Source organism: Genypterus blacodes, unplaced genomic scaffold (assembly GCF_046128005.1).
Source record: "Genypterus blacodes isolate CSIRO-AG114 ecotype Tasmania unplaced genomic scaffold, CSIRO-AGI_Gbla_v1 ptg000067l_1, whole genome shotgun sequence".
Taxonomy (NCBI): Eukaryota; Metazoa; Chordata; class Actinopteri; order Ophidiiformes; family Ophidiidae; genus Genypterus; species Genypterus blacodes.
Window position 1 is genome coordinate 923,238 of NW_027466879.1, and position 22,688 is coordinate 945,925.

General features: G+C 41.4%; 1 pseudogene; it reads left to right on the forward strand.

Annotated features, from left to right (window-relative positions):
- Positions 1–2,110: 2,110 nt before the first annotated feature.
- Positions 2,111–2,230, forward strand: LOC143005112 (U2 spliceosomal RNA; annotated as a pseudogene).
- The last annotated feature ends 20,458 nt before the right edge of the window (positions 2,231–22,688 follow it).

A 22,688-nucleotide genomic window follows, 5' to 3' on the forward strand; every position in this document is an offset into this window, starting at 1 on the left:
CCAGGCAGGGGTTAAATCCATTGCACCATAAAAAAAGGAGCTGTTCATAAAATGGAGGAATAAGAAGCAGAAATAATATTTCAAGTATGATTAGTTCATCCGCAGGGCACCTTGTGCGATTGAGAAAGGGGGTGAGGGTGGGAGGGGGTATTGTGCACGGCAAGCAGTAAATTATATCTAGCCTTTGAATGATTCCTGCAGATCCTATTACGACAGTGAGGGGGAATGGGGAATGGTGAGGGGTGTGTGTGGGGAGAATGGGGCAGTTGGGAAGAGAAAAGCAGCAGAACAAATCGGATGAATTCTGTTTCCAGCTGTCCGAATGATGGGGGAGATATGGGGGCGTCGGGGGCGGGGGGGATGTGAGAGGGGAGCGCATAGAAAGGACAATAAGAGCATATTTCCATCCTCAGCTCTAAAACACTGGGATGTAGACATGCAAACACACAGGCTACAGACATTCAAACAACTGATCCACCCAAATTTTCACCACATCCTCTTGCAAAAATGATGGAACTCACTCGTCTCTTTGAGAGGTGCTTTTGTGCCATTTGTCACGTGGACTGGACTGGACCGGGCACAGTGGCTGATTGTGGCATTAATGTGCTGCTGCTGCTGCTGCTGGAGATTCATTGGGAAACAGACATGCTGAGTCCAATCACTCCCATTCTCAGGGAAGCAACCAAATGTTGTCCATCTGTGCTTTTTTCCCCCTCTTGGTTATCAACGTGCAGAGACAATATGTCCTCCACCTGCTAACCTGTAAACACTAATCTAAATTTATCTAATCTAATTTGATATTTTCTTATCTAATGTGATCTATCAATCTATCAATCTAAGAAACATTTAAACCTGTGTGTATTACCTTCTGTAAAGTGTTTATTAACCTTCTAGTTCACGATAACATTCAACTCTACAAGAACCAAAATACAACCAAACACCAATAAACCGAATGGAGAATGCAGGCAAATCTCTGGAGAAGAATCCGATTCAGCCCAAGGGGACGAGTCCTCACGTGGCAGGTGGGAATGTGTTTACATGTGAAATTGACAAAACTGTAGATATCAACCACCTCAAGATCAAAATTCCTTGAGCGATGTAAACAGATGAAGTGTGACAGATCTGTCTCCAGCCGTCATCACCTGCTTATCGCTCTCCTTCTCTGTCCTTTACCAGTGAAGTCCTCATCCTGAAAATGGATTCATTCATCCTACAAGACAATTGGTACAAGACAATTGTGATTCCAAGCATATGAATCAAATTTGACTCTAAATGCTCTCACAGCAACATGCATGACAATAAAATAGGACTAAATCTGTATATTGGTCTGAATATTATTCATTTCAATTACCTCATGAAATCAAATGTCCCCTTGGTCCAGCATCCCTGTTCTCTAAAAGCTGTTAGGTTCAGTGTAAGTGTGAGATCATTAATTAAGGCTCATTTTGGCAAACTGTGTTGGGTGGGAGCCAAAGTAGAGAAAAGAGGGGCCGGACATTTAATGCAGAACATTTATAATAACAGGGGAGGAGGCAAGGGGGAATTAAAATGAAAGAATTCTGCACCCAGCTTCCCGCTTTAATTGCAAATTTAAATTTCCTATAATGGATTCTGACATCTCAAGTCACCAAAATCCATCATTCTGAAGGGTATTATTCCTCAATTAACCTGTCACCCCCCACCACCACCCCACGTCTTTCTGCAGGGCTTCAAAAAGAAATGAAGAATTCTAATTACTTTCAAATGTAAAGCAGATTGATAATCCACTCACTTTCTCTCAAACGCACACACATACACACACACACACACACTCACACAAAGGTACACACAGTCCCAGAGTCAGTTCCACCTCAATGTGAGCAGATGGAGAGGAGAGCCTCTGTTTGGTCGGACCTCAACCTCCAGTCGTTTGGAATTCTTTGACCTTGACTACTTGAAAACTAATCAACCAAAAGTCTACAGGAATAGTGACCTTAAGGGAAGGATGAGAGGAGTATTCAGCTGACGTCCATGCAGAGCAGATGTCTGCCCTGCTACTATCCAAAGAACAGAAATATTGAAAATGTTCAAGGTGAAAAATGCGAAGCTACAACAAAAATAGAGATCATGATTCACTTCTTGGCCTTTTGGCAGAGATGAAGTGTTCTGTTCTTACCAGTGTGACATCTGACACCTCCTCTGTGCGGTGGGCAGATATTCATTTGACATTGTGCCATCCATGCCACACATCTGCCTTGTATCTCCAGGAACAGGGCACAGTGGTGATTGGCACTTCTGCCAAAAAGCAAGAAGGTCCTGAGTTTGAATCCTGTGGCTCACTTGTGTTTGGTTAAAGCCCTGAACCGAGACATTAGGCTGTGGACCTGGAGATGACAAACCTCCATTTTTAGTCTACCTTGTTGTCTTCATTGGTTCTTCTGGTTCTGCTGTGGTAAATGATTTGTATACGAACCCTGAACCCTGGAGTCCTTTGTGCATTCCAAGGTTCCTCTCCCTTCTTCTCTTTCCATCCACCTCTCAGAACACCAAAGTGGCGAATGGGAGACAGCTATATTTTAAAAGTATTGCAGGTTGAACACAGATGTTCGAACCAATCTTCAGAGCAATAAATCACCATGTAAACAAAGCAGGCGGTAACAGAGTCTCAGCAGAGGGCACAGACAAAGGGCGATTACAGGCCGGGGCTGTAAAGAGTTGTGTGAACAAATTGCATATAAAATGAGAGTTTAGCATTGGTACATCCTGTAATCAAGCAAGACTCAGAGTCACCTGCTTCATCCTTCTACCTCATGTGGTCGAACAGCTACAGACAAAACCATCATCTTCCTCTTCACCATCAACAGCGACGCATGATTTGATGTTTTATAGAAGAATGATTTCTTTATATGGCATGCAGACGTTTATTAGTAATTAGTGTAAACAACGTGACTAATGGCAGTTGTGCAATTGGAGATCTCTGTATGCTTACATGCACGGAAAAAAGTCAATGATATTTTGACCTGGGATTGAGTAAATGCTTCCCTTTATGGTAAACGGTGGTATAGTTTCAGTTTTCATCAATAGGATGTAAGGAGAGTTTCTGCATCTTCTACAACACGTGTTTTTAATAACATACTACAGTAGCAGTGATCACAGTACAGACAAAACATTCAAGTTCATGTAGATCCAACAACAACCTTTGAACTCCTCCAGTGACATGACTTTCCTTCAGCTTGTCGACTCTCTTACTGAATGTTTCAGTGTGCAGAAGCGTTCAGCAGCAGTAGGATCCATACCTCTGTGCTGAAACATCCTCTTCCTCATTGGGCCGAAGGAGTTGACATATTGATTTCTCTTTCAATTAGATTTATAGTGAACTTCTACATGTTAGTAAATCAAAATAATTGTTTGCAATGATCAAATCAGTGATATGACCCTGATCTATTAATCTAGCCTCCTCATGTAAATCTGATTTATAAATACCCATCAGGTAGATATATAGAAATGGATAAATATGGAACAGCGAGGTAAATAGAGACACACTAACAAGCATGAAACTGTGGTTAGGGAGGAAAATGTAAAAAGAAAAGAGCTCACTACATCACGGCCTGCTGGCATAATGTCTATCTAGCTGGCGGTCATAACTGTTGACTCTTCTGTACTTTTCTAATCATTCAAATTTAATTAAAGGCTAAAGGACAAAATGGCCTCAGTTGATGGTGTAATGAGTCGCCCAGGGACTTCTCCGTTTGTAACAAAGACGCTGCTAAGTCATAGTTGCTTGATGAGGCTTGCGCGGCCACTGATGATTCACAACACCCCCAAGGACGGCACTCCCCTTACAACATCTCCTGCCTCAACTGATGATCTCATATCAGCCATCAGTATTCATCAACATCAAGACATCAAAAGAAAAATAACTTCAGCAGTCATTTCTTTTTCCAAGCTACCATTTCAATCCATTCTTGAACTACATTTATTTCTAAAGAACTGATACTTCAACAACATTCGGGCCCAAAATAAAGGAAACTAGCTGTTCTAGGACATTCACATGTTGTTCACACACGGCAATCATTTAACTTAACAGCGTTTTGGCCCAGTGATGCTCTAGAGATGATGTTCTTCTGAAGGTTTCTTGGCAATTACTTATTTTCTGTTAGCAGCAGCAGCAGCAGCTCTGTTGGTCTGCATACGCCCCTGTGTGTCTATCAGCACCATCCTCCTCAGCAGGATCACTCTAATCCAATCCTAAATATGACTTGGTCCACACAGATAAGGCGCACTGTGGGATGTAAGTGAGCCTCTGTGTGAATTTAATCGGCAGCAGCATTATCAACATCATCCAGTAGGTCAAGGCGACTCTGTGAGAGGATGTGATGGAGCCAAACAGATATTTATTCACACAAACATGCAATGGACCCCAGCAGCATCGGCCCAAGCCCCCCCACCTCCACCTTCCCTCTGTCTAACACATGCACTATGCCCAAAAGCAGACCTTAATTAACTGTCTGGAGTTCAGTTTGTAGTTTTGTGATTTTGTTTATGGTCTTCTAACAAACACAAAAAAAAATGCCCTGTAGCCAAGATGAATAGCTGCAGGTAAAGGGGACATATCAAGCCCGGCGTCTCGGCGTTACGGACCTCCTGGTCTGGTCCCAGCACATAATTAAAAATGATGACAGAACACAAGCTTAGCAAACCCCAGGATTCAGGTGTGTTATTAAAGCCATTTATTGTAGAGGATTCAGCTGTTGGACAGCCTGAGGTCTCAGCTACAGCAGCTAAGCACTGCTTTGGCCAACTGAGCCTGACAGTGATACTGCTCCTGAAATATGAACTGCAGATAATCATTGAGTTTTTCACATGAAGAATAGATGGCACATGAACTAATTGATTTGTTGGTGTTGAGATTTGTCTCTTTGTTGTTCATGTCTTGTAGTTCTGTGGCTGATTAATGTGAACTATTTGTGTCGTTGTGTTCAGGTCTCACTCACTCACTCACTTCTGGTTGATCAGATGCTCAGTATGGAAATATAGATTCCAAACTCAGACTTGTTGCAGAATCACAAATGGAGAATAACACGCACTTTTTGATTGCCAGTGCTCCAAAAACCCAACAAAAGTGACTCGTAACCCAGTTAGGCATTGATTAGAGCAAAATAAAATCAAATTCAAATGATAATTCATCTTTAGAAAGCTTCTCCTAAGATAAATAGAGTTGATATCACATACATTTATCAATTCTGATTCCAGTCCTTTCTGGTTCAGAATCCTAGCTCAGATTTGTATCGTGTGTACAAAAATAAACAAAGATAAGTTGAAGAGTATTTCCAGAGCAGAAGCCTGCAGCTTGTGAGTCGGCATACTGAATGTAAATTTCTTTTCCACAATCTGCCACGGAGTGTTTTCTAAAGTACATCAACAACGGTGCAGGTGGGGAGAGAAGGATCCAGTTTGTACCACATGAGCAGAGCTGATGTGTGCTGGAGGTGCTGCTGATGATATAGTTTGGTTGGATGCAAATGTTCCACTTTTACACGATTGTTTTGGTCCCAAAGTGAGGCGGCGTGAGCGTGCCACCTTCAAATGTTCTTTCCAGGGTTTGTTCCGTCTCCCGGAGAAAATGGAGCCTGGTACGGATCTGAGACTTTATTATCCTAACACATAGTGACTGAAAGGTAATGCGCCTTAAAAGCATGACAGTTTCACCGAAATTGATTCTAAAATTAGCATCTCTACATCAAAAAGCTTTTTGCCATTAAGTGGGATTCATTAAATATGTTTAAATGTAAGGAAAATGTTCCTTTTACCCCGAGCTTATTAGGAAAACTAGTAATATTAAATATTTGTGATGACATAAAAAATAATTTACTTTTGCTGTAAGGTGCTCTCAGGCCCTGCAGGTTTATTACTAATTCATTGTTCTCTTCAGCATTTCACAGTACGCTTTTATTTAATCATTCTATCTACCAAAGAATAACAAAATGATGAAGATGAGCAGATCTCTACCTTGTCTCCTTTTTCCTCCTTTACCTGTAAAAAGAAGCCTGAATAGATTTATGAAACTATTTCTGTTTCCAGTTATGTGCTAAACATGGGAGCAAAAAGTTGGCCAAGTTCAAATGTGAATTGTAGATAAAGTTGTGCTTTTCTCATCCTGTGATATTAAGATCAGAAGTCAAAATGGAGCAGCTCTCCACCTTCAAGCAACTATCTGGGAGTTCATAATCATAAAATCCTCAAATCTATCCATGTTTCTGGTGAACCGGAGGGCCACACATTTGGCAACGCACACGTATTATTGCTGAAAGGAAAATGTCCGGACCTGCTTTGCCTTTTCCTCAAAAAAAGGTCAAAGGCATCTCTGTCTGTGGCGTTTATCTGAAGTTTGTAAGTTTTCATTGTTCCACAGTGTTCAGTGCTCATTGGGTCATAACTTGCTTGGTAATGTCACATTTCTGTACAGAGTATATTTACCAAACAACAGCAGCTCACGTTGTTCTCACTCATGCAGCATGAAGCCGTCGCAACCCATAATAGTCAGCAGATGAGACAAAGTTCAAACTTTTATGCTTTAATTAATTTTCTACGCCCTGTTTTTTTAAGATTGATCGATTGACTGCTGCATATGGAGATTAGGTGTGGAACTAATGATTGTTTTCATTATTGATGACTCCATTGATTATTTTTATTGATTACTGCATTGATTATTCTTTCTGTTAATCATTTTAACATTAGGAAGTAGTAAGACATGCAGATCACAGCTCAAGGTGAAGCGTCTGTGGAGGAGGTTAGAGAGATTCTGCTTAAAGTGGTGAAATACAGAGAAAAGCAACATTATTACAATTACTGATAATATGTCCCATATACTGTATTTAAATAAAGACAGACGAAGAAGAAGTAAGCAGCATTCAGTGGAAAGAGACGTTTCTTTTGCGCAGTATCTTTGTGTAAAGGGTGATATGTCCCTTTGACTCCTTGTCTCCTTCTCTTATGTCCTGCTGTAATCTTCATCCTCTCAGGTCTCCTTATTGTTCATGCAGTGTTCATATATAATTGTTCTATATATAATGTGACAATACAATGATCCTTTCCCACTGTGAAGAAATCTCGCTAGAGGGTAAAATAGTAGCAGGCTTTTATTTACAAAAATGTAACTTTACCAAAGATAACAGGATGATAATAAGATTAAAAATGGAAACAATGTAACCCGCCTTTATGCCCCCAGAAACATAGTGAGTTATGATACGTCTAAATGCAAAGATCAACTGTTTAACTTATGATCTTAATGTAACTCAACTACGACTGAAAAGGAGATGTTGATGTTGTATCTGAAATGAAAGCCAAACACAAACACATCAACCGACTGTAGATATTCAGTGTCAGCTGAGGTACAAATTAAAAGCAGTAATGGGCAAACAAATAAGCAGCGTGATAAACTGATATGCATTAAATGAATGCATTGAGGTCAATTGGGGTCAAATGGAGTGTTTCACAAGCTGGGAACTAGACAACAAATCAACATGTAAGCCACTTGAAAACACAGTTGAAGCTCAGAATCCTGGACAGGAAACCAAATGACCGCCGCTGTCACATTTTATAAAAACAAAGAGCCGCTTTGTGCTGTTTGTTTACCTGTTACATGCTTTTGTCTGCAAATTGTGTTATTGTGCGTAATTGTTGGTGTTAATTAATCTTGCTCTATTTTAATTGTTCCTGATCTTAGGGCGCCCTTTAGATCGTGTCCAGTGTGGACAGAGGAACATTAACCTTTCAACCTAACTGTGGCTCATTTACAGCTTTTTAAACAATAAGTCACGTGGATCCTCCCTGAGAAATAAACCAACAAGGTAAAACACAAGCTATGAATACACACTTTTACTGAGCTGCACAATTTGTAGGGGATTGTGTGTTCTTTAGTATATTTAGGCAACATTAAGTTTCTGGAAACATGATGAAATACTTCTAATGGTGTGATTTCTTGTGAATGTTGCCTTTGTTCTCAAAATAACCTCACACATAAGTCGGTGCACTATAGGGACTGGATGCAGTTAATTGTGTGTCATTAGAATTAACACATAGCAGCAGGGAGAGCACAGTAGTCAACAGCTATACATCGTCATTAATAAGTAACATAGTTTTAATGGTTTAATGGCATTATTCTCTCCCAGAATATTAACGTTACAGTGGGAATGGAAGCTTTTATCACGGGCTTTGTTTGAACCTTCACTCTGTCGTCAGTCTATTTTGATCTTCATGCAGCATTTTAGAAACCCGTACATGCTCACAAAGGATGGTTTGCTCATGTGTGCTTGTGTGAGCGCACTCATTTAGAGGAGATGGAAAGGATGAGTGAAGGATGAGCAGCTGTCTGTGATGAGAAGCTGTCTGTTTGTGGTCAGGGGATGTGGCAGACTGCTTGTGTTGGCCGATACTTGATCTGATGTTAATGTGCTGCTGTGTGTGGTGGGGGGAGCGTGGGTGGGGTGGGGGGGTCGGTTGAAAGAGGGAGAGGGGAAGATGGGCAGATAATCCCGTCTGCCTGATGAGATTGAAGGCTGGGATTGATTGATCGCCTAATCATAGGAGGAAATGGGCCTGAAAATGAATGGGACTCTGCCCTGGGCTTGCTGTGGAGCCGGGTGGTTGGATGGTTGGGTGGGTGGGGGGAGTGGGGGAGGGGCAGGGTTGGGGTGTTAGCTGCAGGAAGACATGGCCTTAATGTGCATGGGACCTGATTTCATTTGTGTCTGATATACAGTTATATGATCCTGGCTAAATGATGAAATAAAAAAAGAAGAGGGGGAACAGTGAAGGGGATGTAAATCAAGCTTTATTGCCGGAATATTACTTTTTCATCTCGGCTGAAATGGATGTGCAGAGAAAAGTGCGAGAAGAAAGATCCATCATGAATTTGGAATTGATGGAAGTGTTTGTGCTGTGTAGACACTCAGTGTCTCATCCTGCCTCTAGTTGATTGGTTGGTGATGTTTGTGGGATTATTGCTATTATTTGTGTCACTGTTTGTTTTGTAATCTTTGCATCTTGAAATTAAAAGGCCTTGTAGACTAGATAACAGGCTTCTCCTGTTTGTTTGGCTCTATACAGAAAGCCTCCCACGCCTTAAGCTTCATCCCTTTAACTGTTCTCTGTACACGTTGATGTGAACTTGCTCTTCTGACCTGGAGAAGGAGCTTTTGCTGCCTGTAATGTCCACACTGTCCCTCTCCAGGACCCCAGTGCACCGTTCCCTTCACTGTAGTGCGTCCTGGTGAAGTGCGCCTTAGTGATACAGATGTTTGGCAAAGGGAGCTCGTAGGATCTTCTCCAAACCGCAGCTTTAAGTTCTGGGGTGTCGGTAGGAGGTCATCTGTGGCTCGGATGACAAAACTCTAGACCCCTCCATGTCTCAGACGGTCACGCCAGCTGAGTTTCCTCTTTCCTGGCTCTTCCAGTTTAGTCCATTGGCCCTGCTTGTCCATTGAGATGGCCTTGGCCTGTCTCTCAGCCTCCTCCTTACATTTCACCTCCTCCACACTGGCAATCCCATTGGATAAGCACCAACCCTCTTATCAGACCTGCAGTAGGAGAGCCTTATAAAGGAGCCCTACTCAAACTGAAACAACTGAAACTACTAAATTTCCTGGTTCCACCAATCGAGAGAATCAATGAGTTATTTGTGTTTATTATGAAGCCCAGCAGCAAAGGCAAACTTGATTGATTATTCAAACTCTTCTATCTTTGTTGTCATGTACCAAAACCATGTATCTCTGTAATTTAGAGTAGAGCTAGAATGGAAGGTGAGCAAATGGAGGAAGAGACTGACAGTGAGATTAGTCTGGTGATTTTAAAGGGCTGCAGACCTTCAGAAACTTATTAGACTTTATTTGATTTTCATTTAACCTTGATGCATATTTGCGATCAAAATCTCTTTTATCAGAGTCCCGGCCAAGATGGCAGCAGAGGAATGTTACACAGCGCAACACACAGAGGAGGGAGAGAAAAGATCAAAATATGACCAGGAAAAACATCAAAGGAACTGAAGATGAAAAACATAAAACCACTATTAACAAGTACATTTTCAATTTCAGACTTCAGAATCACCTGGATAAAAATCATTTAAGCAACGTAACGTCTATGAATTCAATCAAGGATTTATTTTTTCGCCTTTGTTTTTAAAGTAAACTGCACTCATAAAACCTCCAGTTGATCTCTGCACACGGCTTTGCCTCAGCCGGGAGCAGAAAGGTGCATTTGGTCGTTGTTTCTTTGTGACATAAGCAAATCAGATCTAATAAAGATACGATGGAAGCAGCTGTAATATCCTCAGAAATGCAGGAGATTGAGTTTTATTTTCAGGTTGTTACATAAAACACAGTAATGGGCCCAAGTATTGCAGCCATCTGTTCATTGTGTATGTTTGATTCAGCTAATTGGCGGGATCTTCACCTGAATCATAGTGTTACAATTATGAATACCAGGCAGTAGTACAAATATCTCTGACTTAAATGTAAATGTCAATACACAGTAATGCAATAAAGACAATTATAGCACAATAAATGCTAATGGAGCCCAATATACTCGTGTTTTTCTGAGCACTGTGCCGAGGGTGGTAGTCTACAAAAACATGCCAAGGTGCATGTTATGATCATGCTATTTACTATTTGACATGCAGATTAGCATTATTAACATTCCTGCACCTCACATAAAGCTCGTTGTGCCTCTCCTCTCTGTCTCCCTCTAGAGAAGAGTCTACACACTGCATGTTCTTGTACGGGGGTCAATGCAGAGTAGAGGATTGTTCTGATCCGGACATCGGAGCCTGAGAGTTGGCTCACTGAGGGGGAAACGAGCCGCCCATACAAAGCGGAAGGGAGGTTGAATGATCAATGGCATTGATCAGCTAGTCAATCCGGGAGTCTATATTCTTCTCTGTTTACACACTCTTCTATCGCCACTGTGTTAAACTGAGCGTGCTCTAAGCAGCCACCTTAGGGACCCTCTAAAAGCTGGCCTCACACCCACCATTGATTGACATGTCGATTATCTGGGAAGCTGTTGACAGCGCAGTTGTTAGCCATTTTAAACATTAATGATGATGGCGAGTGGTGGCCTGCAGTTACACTCCAGACCAACACTCATTTTCACAACCAGCCAGCAAACCACAGAGAGGCGGTTTCTGAACCTAAAATGTACATTTAGTAGGAATTAGAACACAAAGGTGGACCAGTCGAACATGTTAACAGGCACGACGAAGATTAAAATGAAAAATCTATGTGTCACAGCTGGAGAATCAAGGATGTGTTTTGTTGTGAATTTATCATCTTTGTTAATCTGTGCTTTAGAAAGCATTCAATAACCATGTGATGCACCTTATTGCCACTAATCAATGGCTCCATATCAGTGCTTAATACATGTAATGCAACTGAAAAGACAATTTTCACAAGTTAAAAGTGACAAGCCTACGAATCACTTTCAAAATCTAAATGCCTATGATGCTTTGTGATAAAATAATTTGTGATTCCGGAACCTTTATTGTCTATCATGGCCTAACAGAATGTGTCTCTCTCTTGGCTTCCAATTTTGAAGACAAAACATTAATAGCAAACAGCAACACCTAACAAAGTGCACAAAGCAATCGTATTTGGAAATGACACATGTTCACCCGCAAAAGTCAACCAAAAACGCTTTTGAAGAAGCAAAATGTATTTATACCGCACCTTTCACAGACAAAGGTCACAATCACAGTCACTGCTTTGCTGTAAAATCAATAAATAACAGCAAGGAGGGTAAAGCAGGAGCAGATAAAACAATTTGAGCAAAGAGAAACACAAAACACAACATGCAAATGCCTGAACAGATGGATTTTTAAGAGTCCACAGAATCAATAAGTCTGGACCGAGAGGAGGATGACAAGCTGTTCCAATAACTAGCATGTCAGTCTTATCTTATCTTATCTATATTTAACTACAGAAAGTTGTCCCATTAAGGGTCCTTGCGGGACGCCACATAACACAGCAGCAGCATCAGACACACATTCACCCAATCAGAGAGAAGATAAACCCAGAGACGGTCAGTTTGAAAACAAGTTGATGATAAAGAATGAAGAAAAACTGATATTAATTGGGAAGCGATTAGTGTATTGTAAATAAATGGGGAAAGTAAAGGAGATAGAGCGAAAAACTGTCAGGTGTCAGTCTCCAAAGGGTTAAACCCTCGCCTCATATCTTTGAAATCAGGTAAAGGCAGAAGACAAGACCAAACACACATCTCATAATTTCAATGAAAGGTTTCAGATTTCGATTTCAGATTGTAATGAACATTTCACCTCCATGTTGTGTGATTAATGCATGTAAATATAGCTGACATTAAAGAAAATGACCATTAATAACTGATGCAGGCAGTGTGAGGTTTGGGAAATCTAAGCTTTTATTGCATTTCTTCCTCCTTTGTCTGTCTGTTCCTTTCATGCGGAGATGGAAGAACGCAGAGTGATTTCATCTTCCTTTGAATTAAACAAGGTTGACCTTTAACTGCCAGCATTTATTATGAAATCCAAACCTCATCAGCCTGGAAATTCATTACGTTTCAGAACAAAAGATAAGGGGCAGAAAATTACCAAGATGATTAGAGAATACAGAATGAATCACAGACTGATTAGCTGACTGAATTTGAACGTTAGCCTTTTTTAACTTATGACAAATTAATATAATACACAGATGATTTTCACACATTAACTAGGCACTTGATGAAACAGTTTATTGTCTGTCGCAGATGCGCATGCGTGGCCTAAAATGAAGAATCGCCCGAATCAGTCCAGTAAACACACATTTGCGTGTGTAAGTAAGTGTTTTCCTTTCAAACTAGTAGTGCAAATTTGCTTAAACGATGACTTCACTGAGCACGTTTCCCTCTGTCACATCACTTTAATTATACTTCTGAAACCATGCAGATATAGACAGCAGATGTGCACTGTTTTGATTATGAACAGGCCAATCACGCACACACACACACACACACACACAGACACAGACATACAAACACATTCATGCGTCCAGTCAGGCAGTTTAGAGTTTCCTTCCCCTAACATGCATCTGCTTGGGGTGTGAGAGGAAACTGGAGCACTGGGAGGAAACAAATGGTGTGTGTGTGTTTAGAGCAGCTGTGTGCATGTAGAAGCAGCCAACATCAACACGTGTGCCCCTTTTTCTCTTTCTGTCTCCCCACTGTTCCATTCTAATCCTTTTGTGGTACCTAAGCATGTTCTCTTGTCCTCTGCATCTGGCCGTCCATCTGGCCATTTGCTGCTTTGGCTTGCAGGAACATTACATCAGCTGGCAGAGTGGACTCACACTCAGTCAGGCCTTTTATTGGTCTTTGTTTTCTCTTTTTAATGTTTGATAGGGTTTTGATTTTGATTGCTATACAATTAAATGTTACCTTACCTGTTAACTGGAAGGGTATAGTGGATTTTGAAGCACATACTGTGTGTATGTGTGTGTGTGTGTGTGTGTGTGTGTGTGTGTGTGTGTGTAAGCTGTCACTCGCTGGGACTTTGGGCAAAAGAGTGCGGTAGAGAAATGTTCAAAATATTGGAAATGTATTTTGTAGCTCTCTCCTCAGACTGCAACGAGATAAGTTGATATTGGTCACACACACACACACACACACACACACACACACACACACACACACCAAAACAAGTGTCCCATGTGGAGTGTGTTGTTGGTGTCTTCATCATTTGGATGTTTGTGACGAGTGGGTGTGGTCATTCCCTTGCAGAGTGAAATCAACACCAGATCATGTGTGTGTGTGTGTGTGTAAAGATAATTGTGTTAAGTGAACTGACTCTACCACACGCCCCAAAGCCCTCAGCCTCAACCTCAAACCTGTTTCTTCTTTAATGCGTCATTTACTGCCTGTAAACACTTTGTGTAAAGCACTTTATAGATCATTGGAGAGCGTTCCATGAGCTCCCTCAAACTCATGTGTAAGTTAGACAAACTCATTTTAATAGACACCTAGTAACTGTCTGACGTGTGCACGGGGGCCGACGCCTCTGGTAGCAGCTTCATGGATAGTTAGGATATGTGACGGTAAAGCCAGCGATCAACTTTTGTGTAACATTCCCTTTGAAGTGAATTGACAGCCTCAACTCAACATGAAGGCTTTCTTTGTATTTCCTCTTCTTTCTGCTCTTTTATTCTCTTTACCTTTAAGCTCCAGCAGCTGCCAGCTTCCACCGACCTCTTTTAGTTGGTCATCACATTAAAACTTGTGCTGTCTCTTTACAAGATTGCCTCTAATCTTTTGCCTCTTCCATGTCACCTCGAAACGTGTGGAGGCTGATATGATAATGATGTGGACCTGTCCGGGGTATTAGAGTTAAGCTGGCTGATTAGGCTGCACATCGATTAGTCTATCACTCAGCACTGTGAGCTGGCCAGGCCTGTGCATCAGGGGGGCAGGGGGGCAGGGGGGTGAGGGGTTGACAGCCATTCTGAAGGACAGCATGGATCCGCTGAAAGGGAATCACAAACACACACATTCACACACATACCGTATTGGGATGTGCAACATTGACAAAATGTGATCTTTGCTCGTGTTTGAAGATTTTTAATTATTAGTATTAGTGATAACCGTTCTACAAAGTTTTGTGATTTGCCGGGAAATAATGTGCGATTTGTAATATTTTGATTATATACAGTATATTATATTATAAAATATTTTTGAATTTATGTTGCAGCATTTTTTGTATTATTTGGCATTGTCAGTATTTATTTATACTGTAACACACATTCAGACACATTCAGACATTTGCATCCAATTGATCATCCAGTTACACAGAGTTGAAAGGCAGGATATGAAATTAATTAAATAAAGAAAACTGCTCGCAAATGAGTATTACTTATGGGTAACATACCATACAGGGGTGCACAGAACTAGTATTTATTATTTTAGCTGTATTCTTGTATTTCCTCCCTGTGGTTCCTCATGGCCCACCTATGGTTCGGCAGCATGACCAAGCAAGAGATTTTAATGGTGTGGTTCAGAAGCTTATGGAATCTATCAAGGTCAACGTAATTCTGAGTTCTCCAAACCATCCCCAGAGCCAGGATCAAGTGGAGAGGAGCCACAGGGTGTTAAGGAAGGAACCATGTATGACCTTGTTAACGTTCAGAAGGGAGGCGCTAACTGGGTTAAGCAAGGAATGAATGGAGATCCAAAACATGTGTCTCCTTTTGATGCATATTATGGAAGAGAAGTAACAGGATAACCTCTCCATTAACATGTTCTCCATCCAGGATCAGTAACAAACACCCCCCAGAAGATCCATGGGCCTCTGTTGGTTCTTGGCCACAATGCTGAGGGACAAGCGGGTCATTATCTACGTCTTGAAGATCCAGTTAGTCATTACATCAAGGGGATTCAGGAGGCTGAGTGTGAAAGGATAGGTTTTAATGTAGAAGTTCAAGCAAGTTATGGAGCAGTGGAGGAGACCAGGAAGCAGATAGAGGAGCTGACCAGGGTGCTGACAATACAGCAGACCAGGATTTAGATGGTGGAGCAGACCAAGAAGAAAGACAGGAATCTGACAATGGCACAGACCAGGAAGCAGACCAAGGACAAGAAGACCCAGGTTAAGACCAGGAAGCAGGCAATGATGGAGCAGACAGGCGTTCAGACCTGGAGCCAGGCAAGATGGCAGACCAGGGAGCGAGAATGAATCAGACCAAAGAAGCAGATAAGAGAATAAACCAGGGAGGAGTTACAGGAAACGTCACACTCTTAGCACTGTCCAGAGAAATCTTGTCAATAACAATCAAGTTAACCCTTGACCTGAACATGTCCATGGTTGGAACATTGAACCTTTTCAGAGAACTGTCTCAGTCTTATCTACCATGGGTCTATGGGAGAAAACCTTGAATCAGTCCTCTGTTATTGTCATGAAGCCGTACAAAGATGTGGTAGTGAAATGAATCAGGGAACCTTCCGCCAAACATAATTGGTGGATGATGCCTGGCTCGTGCTTGGACACACAGGATATGGACCCTATAAGGTCAAAGACATCTTTTGGAAGAAAAGTCTGTAATTCTTTTGTTATGAATATGGGCAGCAAAACTTTTGTACGTCATTCCACTTTATATTTATTCCATTTACTACAGTTACAGACCTTATAAGGTCAAAGATATCTTTTGAAAATAGAGTACAGTGAAGGCCTCAGGCATTCAGGGAAGATTTTTAAAAATTGATTCCCTCTCGGGCGTCTTTACATTGCTATGGTAAGTTTTCTGTCAAGTTCATGTCCTCCACAGTTTGTGTTCTGACTCTGGCCTGAAGAGACACAATCAAGGTTATTTGTTTCAAATGGAATGTGTGTAAATGTGGCAAACGGGGCATTTCATATAATTGTAAAATCATTAAATTTTTTCAAATCTTCTGACTTTCACTTTAAGGCTAATTTGAAGTTAAAGCTCAGTGGCAGGTTAGACAGAAATATACATCATACAAGAATATTATGATATTTAAGTTATTATATATGTTGTTCAAAGTATTTTGGCTGTAAAGTAGATGGACTCTACTTATATAAAGTACAACATGTAGAGGATTAACTCCACCTGACATGAGGACAAGGTCATCAGCTTTTCAGTAAAGATATTGGTCTTTGTTGTGAGGCATTTTAATGGATGAACACATTCAGTGCAGTCTAGACCTCAAAGTCCTGTTGAATCAATCACTGATAGAGCACAAGCTTCTGTTTCATGTACTTATTTTCTTTCTAATACAAACCTGTGAAATGTCAACACATCTACAGGCTCACCTGACACACTCCAGCCAAAGTTGGATGTTTTTTTGTTTATTGATTTAATTATTTTTGAGCTTTAGATAAGTAATGAGTACATTTTTCTTCCTCTAACCTTTTCACCTCTTTTACTGTCTTCTACCCTGGCAGCTCTGTAATCCAGGGCATATTTGAGACTTGCATTTAATTTCCCTAGTGGCAGAATGAGACTGAATTACTTTAATGGCTAAATATACAAATAACACACATGTATCATTGAGTCTCGCTGAAATGTTGTGGTGACTAATTTTGTTCACAAGTCAATTTTATACCTCGTTCATTTACAAGAATAAAATGAATTATCATACAAGGTGGCAAGATAAAGTATAAATGGAAGGTTGGCATATCTATTGTTCTGCCTCTGCAGGAGTGATGAGTAAAATAGGAAAAAGCAGATGTTTAATTTAGAAAGAAAATGTGAGTGAAAGGGATGGGCGAGACAGCAGGGCAGCAGGGGGCTATATTGGGGGAGAGAGAGACAGAGAGAGAGAGAGAGCAGCCAAGGAAAGGTTAGGACCCTTTCCTAGCCGGAACACTCTGAGGCTTTTAATCCAGGAACAAAGTCATTAAGGTTCTCAGCTACAGAAGAGACCAATTAAAAGCAGAGTGTAGGCCTGCGTCTGGAGAGAAGCATCATTTGCTGCAGGAACCCAGGCCTTTTATCGGACCGGTGGGAGCTCTGCCTTTTACATCCAGGGAATCAGAACGCCTGCCAGACATCTCTTGAAGATGTTTTTACTTCAAATAATTCCCTTACACCCAGGAAAAGCCCAATGGTGAATAACGGAACGATAGCTGAGACGAGCCGGAGCCACACTGAAATATAGAAATCATTTCTCCTGCTTGACAGAGTTTATGTCCAATACAGGAGCTGTCATTTCAAAAGTGTAATGAAACCAATGATAACTGTTAACAGATAAAACAACAGCCTTAAGAAGTGACATTCAGTAATCTTAATATATATGAAGAACAATGACAGAACACAGAGGGATAAATGAACAAAGGGATATTTATGCTTTGCAGTTTCCAGTGTTTCCCATTGTGTTAATTTATAACAATACCACTTCACTTAGAGCCGGTGAACAGCCTGCCTCCATTATTCTCAGTCTTGCCTCCACTGTCTTACTTCTTGTAAATGCACTATGGGCTTTTCAACCTCACGCTATAGAAATCCTCAATTATCTCGCACAAAGCTCCATTTTACTCCAATTAGCTGCAACATCTATCTGTTTGCTGATTTAATACTGGATTGAGGGAGGGGCAAAGGCCTGATCTCAGCTTCCTTGTTTACTGAAATAATTGATATTATCAGATTCTCAAGTGATTAATGGGCTTAGAGAAGTAAACCGAAGCTCAGCAGCTTTGGCTGAATGCAAAGCCCAAGTCTCATGTTGCCTATTTCCCTGTAGCCGGCTAATTACTCGGTGCTGAGATAGGCAGACTGAGGACATAAGACTAATGAGAGAAAGCTGAGAAAGTGTTAATTAAACAGTAAGTCAAGAATATCTTTAGTATTTTATTGGTTTTTAACTTTTGGGGTGTTATTGGTGGTCTTTTTTTTTTTTGACAGATTCTCTCAAATGTTGTTCTGTGTATTGATCAAATGTATAAATGCAATGGACACAGCAGCAGCAGTGTCTTTTCCCAGGCAGGGTGGTGACCTGTTGAGGCTGCCAGTGTGGCTGCATGAGCTGTAGGCCCCTGTGGTGTCATCAAACACACACCCCACTGCAGGGCCAAAAGCATTGAGCTCATTCCTTCACTCAGCATCAAACACAATGTGTAGTTTGCGTTGCTGGGTTTTTTTTTTCAGGGAGAATCTGGACTTTCAATGTGAAGCATTCCATGTCACAGTTATGCAATTTGTTTAAAGTCAGCGTGTCAAAAGCTGAAAAACCAGAGATTTTCTTTTAACACAAAGAATTATATTTTAAGTGAAATTCTGTGTCCATTTTCCTATAGATCAGTTTGTGTCAGTGGATGTTTTATGAGCCATAAATCAGTGGAATGAAAGGAAGTCATCTTTCTTCGCTGGTCCATATGGCCGTTGGCAGATATCTGTATTTCTCCAAAACAACATCTTTTAACACTTAACTGATCTGTTAGAATCCATAATACTGCACACTACATGAACGCTCCTCACACGCAAATGTCAGAACACACAGTCACACCCACACAGAGATCTGATCAAAACTGTGGCTCGTTAACATGCTTAATGAGATCATTTAAGATGTTTTGTGGTCTTTGTGTACAGGGAATAAATTCCACCAGAATTGGATATAATTTACTTTTTACTGGACAAATTTGCTTTTACTGACTGACATTTGGGACCTTTTCCTTCTTGGAGGCTCTTCATGAAATAGAATAAAGAAAACAGTGCCATATGGTTCAGTAACTTCAGTCTCTGGTCTAATTTACAGTTATCAATGACTTAATGCATAACTCACTTGTTTTACTCTTTCTGCTTCTGCTCCCACTTCCACTGCCTGTAGTGACATAGCAATCCATTTTGTCAGAAAAGAGCAAAAAAAAATGTAGAATATAGGGGCAATTTTGCTGCACTGTCCAAACTCAGCACATCACCACTGAAGCTAGTTTACAGATCATTGATTCTACTTTGTAAACAAACTCAACAAATCAAACTCAGTCCAGACAGTTATCTCCAATTTGACATGTCTGAAGCAAACTCCTCAACCCACACACTGATACTTTCCTCAAAATGGTGAATGGCAATTATCTGGCCCAGTAGTGCCCCCTGTTGGCTTGGCGGCTGCTGTCTATACAAACATAAAGATCTAAGCTATATTCATGTAATGCCTGCATGTGTGTACAGAAGCACTAACACACATACACATATAAAACTGTACGGACATGCACACGCTTTCTCAGTGTGACAGACTTCTCATTCCTGAAGGAAATCAGCTCATAGGAGTTGAATGAATAGACAGATAGATGAATAGAAACTGTGTTAAAAGCACACGGGGTTCAGCAGACCACCATGGGAGACGCAGTATGAGGGTGGATGAGATGAGCCTGTCGTCGTTCTCAACTGGCAGAGCCGTGTGCCTCCTGAGAGCTATTAATAATAAAGTGGCATGCTGACTTGTACAGATTCACATCATGAAAATGGCTTTTTAGTTGCTGTTACAGACCTTTTACCTGTCCGCTGGTTCATACTGGGGCTTGTGAAGGGTCTTGAAGGAGGACTCTCTCCGGCCTCTTGAAGAGTGTTTTAGTTACTGGTGGTAACCGGCCTCTGATGTCCACAGAACACTTGATCTGCAGCACTAAACTGTCTTGGCACTACACGATTAGGCAAATGTGAGGCTCTCTTTTTTCAACCTCATAGCACGTTAGCGCGTATGGAAAGGGCTACATAATGCATAGCAGAACTGTATAATGTCAGAGGTTGAGAATGTTTTATTTTGTGAGGTTTATCTCAGAATACATTGGGTATGCTTGTGTACATATTTTGCCGGTTTTGGAGGGAACCCAACCATCACTCTCTGCTTCCTGCCTGCCTGTCTGCCATTATCTGCAATGCTGATTGATTGCTCTTTCTCTAACCTCCTCCATCCAACATTACATCTGTGCTTTGCTGCCTCTTTATTTCTGTCTGCTTTTTTCGCTTCCTTTCCGTCTTTTCGCTCGGCTTCTATCACTTTCTTTGTGTCTCTCGGTAGACTGTGAGCTGATATCATCCTTTGAAAAGGTAATGATCCCAGTGTGTTGAGATTATGTATGTGTGCTGCACGGTGTAATGGCCTGGCTTTTTATTGCCTGCCGCATACTAATCCCGCAACTGAAGGAATGAGATGACACCTGCAGGGAGCTGTGTGTGAGCCGCAGCCCCACATGAAAGAATGGCCATTAAAAATGATCAAAGAAATTACTGCACTCGGCTGCACAACACTGCTCTCACGCCTGGCTAGGTGTACATCCCTCTGCCCCAGCGTGCGCACATCCAGACACGCACACACGTACACATACACGTATGCACGCACTGGCACTAATTAGTATCTCCCTCTGATGGATATTTTCCAACTGATCCTCTGTGGAAATGTCCTAAGTATAGTTGCCTTAGGCTTTCTGCAGATCCTGATGCACCCACGCTTGCAGATAGGAAATGGAGGACATGCGTGAGTTCAAAATGCAAGTGTGTTCTCCATACCTCTACCACAAATTATTCATGGACATATTACCACAAGTGTTTTCCAGCTGAATTTTTATCAGACCTTTTCCTTCATGGGGTCTCATTTATACTAACAAATGATCATGAGCTGGCTCAGGTTTCTGTACATTGATAGGTTTGCGTATCTGGCCGTGTGAGTGAAGAGACATCTTAACACCTAGACGAGTGGTGAACATTTGTTTCTCCAAAGCCTGGCTTATCGGTTGCTTCAGGCGCCTGTTTGTGTTCGTGTGAATTCCCTCTCCAAGGCCCTCCGTCTCTCTTGATCACCTCAGCCGCACCGGTGCTGGAGCTTGGGTGGTGCTCAGCTCATTTTTCTTCCAAGCATCAATCTGCATTTCCTCAAAGTTTGGAGCTGTGAGTGTGAAGAGGTCTAGCCTGATGTGTCCATAATGCACACTCCTATACAGTAGGTGGTTCCATTAAATACGAAGAAGAGGAGTTGCTTGCTTCATCGCGCTTGCCTGCTGTCTCATCTCAATCATCATTATGTCCTCAAATCTCTCTGCGCTTCTCGAGAACGAGAGGCGACAAGAACATTCCTGGGCTACAGCCGCCATTCAGCGACAGTCATTACACATTTGGAAGAGGCCACGTATTAGAGACAAGGCAATTGTCAAACCCGGAAGTACATCAATAGATGTCACCCGCAGATAAAATACAGCATGTGAGACTAAATCGCAAAATCTGTTTCAATGACCGTTTTGTTGTGCGTTAAATCTTCATTGACTTGCCACAAAAAGCATCCAAAGAGAAAAGAATTCAATATTTGAGGGTTTGTTTCGAAATGTCCAGTATATATTTTTACAACACATTTTTCAAAAACTCAAATTGTCAAGTCTTATTTTCAGCGCTGATACAAGCACAACACCCACAGTCAGCTGCTGTTGCATATGCACACAGCCCAGCTTGCACATGTGGGACAAATGGCTTCAAATCCTCACCAGCTACGTGCAACACGCTAATGTCATTCCAGTTTACTACACTGCACCTCAGCATTCAAACTGTGCTGAGCTAAGCTACTCACGAGTCTCCCACCCTTACCTTGGCATCGTGTCACTGTTCACTTACCCCTGTGCCCCTGCTTGCGTGAGTGAAAGTGTGTGTTTCCCCCAGGTTGTGTATCTCTCTCTCAGCCCTTTTCGTCACACGCAGGACTTGGCTGCATGTCCATCCTGGGAGGTGACACAGTATGTGCGAGGCAGCCGTTCTTATCACAGGCCGTTGTGTGCTGGCTAGCAGATGACATTTTACTGCAGTCAGCCCTCTGCCCCTCATAACAAATTCACTCTTGGAGCAGGGGCACGCTGATAAATGCAATTTCATTTCCTTTAGAAGCTGGAATAATGCTGTTTCTCTTTGTTCAGTGTCTGCTCTGAAATGGCAACCGCCTCCTAATGTGCTATTAGCATCAGCACCTGCTGAAATGTACAGAATAACACATGTCGTTCTGACAGAATGTGAAATTCTTAGGCCATGGCAAGAAACCAGGCCCAAGGTTAATATTTTATTTAGTAGGCATTGTAAAATATTAAGTTATAAAGTTAAATATTAAGTCAGGAATAAGGGCAAAAATATTAAATAAATATGGCAAGAATAGCAAAATTATAGATAACAATATGGACAATAAGAATATTACAAATATTAAGTGTAAGGGTGCCGATTAACAGGTCT